Consider the following 3,586-nt stretch of genomic DNA (forward strand, 5'->3'; position numbering starts at 1 on the left):
CTTCTCCTGTGTGTGAGTACTGCATTCTTTCTTCTCTTGTGTGTGAGTACTGCATTCTTACTTCTCTTGGACTCCTGAGAGTTTCTATGACTAGGACACTATTTTAATATAGTTGGTTTCCTTTGTCATCCTGCATAGTTTAGTTTTATGCATTTCAAAACATTCTTCAAAGAAGGATCCCTTGGCTTCACCAGGCTGCTGTGGGTCCAGGGCACAAAAGCATGAAGAGTCTCTGCTGATTGCCAGAGGACTGTGCGTCCCCAACAGGCTCCCTGTAGTCTGAACAGGCTTCAGCCTTCTCTGGGTAATTCTGGGCCATGGTTACAATGGTGGCTTTTGCTGCACTGGGAGGCAGGAAATCTGGGTTTTTATTCTAGCTCTGCTACTCCCGGGCCAGCCCTCTGTGTCCTCAGCTGTAAAACGTAAGGGTTGGACTAGCCCTACACACTTTTGATTCCTTTTTTTTTTTTGAGATGGAGTCTCACTCTGTCACCCAGGCTGGAGTGCAGTGGTGCGGTCTTGGCTCACTGCAGCCTCCACCTCCCAGGTTCAAGCAATTCTCCTACCTCAGCCTCCTGAGTAGCTGGGATTACAGGTGCCCGCCACCACACCCAGCTAATTTTTGCATTTGTTGTACAGACGAGGTTTCACTATGTTGGCCAGTGAAACCTGGTCTTGAACTCCTGACCTCAGGCGATCCACCCTTCTCGGCCTCCCGAAGTGCTGGGATTACAGGCGTGAGCCACCGCACCCAGCCGTTTTCTGTGTTATATGTGTAAGGTACCATATATGCGAAACAGCACATACAATGTCTGGGTTTGGTTTATTAAAGACGAATGAGATGGCTGGGCGCAGTGGTTCACACCTGTAATCCCAGCACTCTGGGTGGCTGAAGCAGCTGGATTGCCTGAGCCCAGGAGTTTGAGACCAGCCTGGGCAACATGGCGAAACTCCATCTCTACGTCAAAATAAATAAATTAATAAATACATAGATACATAAATAAATGCAAATGTAAAAAAAGAATAAAAAGAAGAAGAATCACATTGTAAGTATATTTCTGTGACCTGCTGTTTTCTGGTTAGATGTATGTTTTGAAGTTCATCGTCGCTTCTGCCTGTAGCTCTAAACTGTGCATGGTCAAAGCTGCCTGGAATTCCATTGCAGGAATAAACAGCGACTTACTCAGGGGTGGTCACGCTACTTCCACCTGTTGGGACAGAATCCATAGTGGGAAAATCATTTCACACTGCAACTCGGCACAATATGTACATCTGCACACACACACATATACACACGCACGCTTGAAATAAGCCTTATAAAGTAATACCTGCCCTTATTAGGCGAGATAATCCTTTTCAATCCATTCCAGAGGGTGACCTACCAAACTGCACGATCCATTCCCAGACTGACCTGCAGCGTGAATGATACGGGGCCGAGTGCACCCCCTCGTGGGTCTGCCTGGTGCCCCTGTGGTTCTGTGCCTGGCAGGCAGGCTCAGGCCATGGTCCTGCTGCTCCCGCCGGGCTGTCTGCCCGCACACGCATTGGCATGAGAGCACTGTACCTGCTGGTTCCTGTCCTTCATCTGCCGGGATCGTTGGCTTCCCCCTGCTCTGCTGGGCATGTTCCAGCAGCGGCTTTTCTCTTGTAGTTGCTGCTTCTCATGGCCTGTGGCCTGGGGGACCAGCCTCCTAGGCAAGTTAGAACTGTGTGCACTGAGGCCGGGCGCAGCAGCTCTCGCTTATAATCCCAGCACTTTGGGAGGCAGAGGCAGGCAGATCACCTGAGGTCAGGAGTTCAAGACCAGCCTGGCCAACATGGTGAGACCCCGTCTCTACTAAAAGTATAAAAGTTAGCCGGGCGTGGTGGCAGGCACCTGTAATCCCAGCTATTCGGGAGGCTGAGGCAGAGAATCACTTGAACCTGGGAGGTGGAGGTTGTAGTGAGCTGAGATCGCACCTCTGCACTCCAGCCTGGGCGACAGAGTGAGACTTCATCTCAAAGAAAAAAATATGTGTGCTGTGGCATGACTGACTTAGTAGCAAGAGAGAGGGTAGTGTCTGAGACCAGACTGCCTGGGTTCCAAGCTTTGCCACTCAGCAGCTGTGTGGCCTTGGGTCAGTCATGTGACCTCTCTGAGCTTCAGTTTCCTTATTGGGATTATATTAAATTATAATATATATATAAAATATATATATTATATATTATATATAATATAATATAAAATTATTATATATATAAATTTATAAAATATAAAATTATATTATATTAAATTGGGATAATATTAGTGCCTGCCTCCCGGCACGGTGTGAGGCTGCAGTGAGTTAACTTATCATGTATGTGTGTGGACCATTGTTACCGCTGAGGCTGCCTGTGCATCATAGCCTGACATTGATCTAATTCTTCGCTGGTATCCCTGGACACAGTGACTGTGTTCAAATGGGGTCAAAACACTTGGCTAAAAGGAGGCTGGAGGTGGACAGAAGAGCCGCTCCTCAGGCTGCCTGGATTCAGATCCCAGTTTCACCATTAACTATGTGACTATGAGCAAGTTAGTTCATCTCCCTGTGCCTCAGTTTACTCCTCTACGAAATGGGGATAATAATAGAACTCACTCCTCACCATGTAATTGTTAAGAGGATTACATAAGACAATGCACATAAAGCTTTTTTTCTTTATGAGACCGAGTCTTGCTCTGTCGCCCAGGCTGGAGTGCAACCTCCACCTTCCAGGTTCACGTAATTCTCCTGCCTCAACCTCCCGGGTAGCTGGGATTACAGGTGCATGCCACCACGTCTGGCTAATTTTTGTATTTTTAGTAGAGATGAGGTTTCACCATGTTAGCCAGGCTGGTCTTGAACTCCTGGCCTCAGGTGATCCTTCCACCTCGGCCTCCCAAAGTGCTGGCATTACAGGCGTGAACCACCGCGCCCAGCCACATAAAACTTTTAGTACAGCACTTTGCTCTGCCGTCTACCTGGCTACCCAGCCAGGAATTCAGGAGAGGCCTTTTTTTTTTTTTTTTCCCCCTCACATGAAAAGAGGTTTATTTTCTCACTGGACACTGTTGCCCACGTGAAGGGAGCAGCCACCTGGCCCCAGGTTCCCTCTCAGCAAAGGCTCAGTCTTCGGAATGGCTCCTCATGAGTCCCCTGCAGCCGGAGGCCTGTGCTCTTCCCCGCAGTGTGTGCTCCTCAGACACCCGTCTCTTCCCCGCGGTGTGTGCTCCTCAGACACCCATCACCCTACACTCTTCCCCGCGGCGTGTGCTCCTCAGACACCCGTCACCCTGCGCTCTTCCCCGCGGCGTGTGCTCCTCAGACACCCGTCTCCCCGCGCTTTTCCCCCCGGCGTGTGCTCCTTAGACCCCCGTCTGCTCTCTGGTGTAGGCTGGTGGGCATGGGTGTCTGAATGTGGGTGCCCACAGCGCCCCCGTTGAGGATCGCAGTGTTGGAGTTGAACTTGAGGCCACCTGGGCACCAGGACACAGCGTCCCACAGGGAGCACCTCTCCTGTCCCTGATGGCCAGCAGGATCTGGTCACTCACCCACCTGCCACCCTATCCTTTTTTTTTTTTTTTTTTTTG

The sequence above is a fragment of the Mandrillus leucophaeus genome, unplaced genomic scaffold (assembly GCF_000951045.1).
Source record: "Mandrillus leucophaeus isolate KB7577 unplaced genomic scaffold, Mleu.le_1.0 Scaffold6, whole genome shotgun sequence".
Taxonomy (NCBI): Eukaryota; Metazoa; Chordata; class Mammalia; order Primates; family Cercopithecidae; genus Mandrillus; species Mandrillus leucophaeus.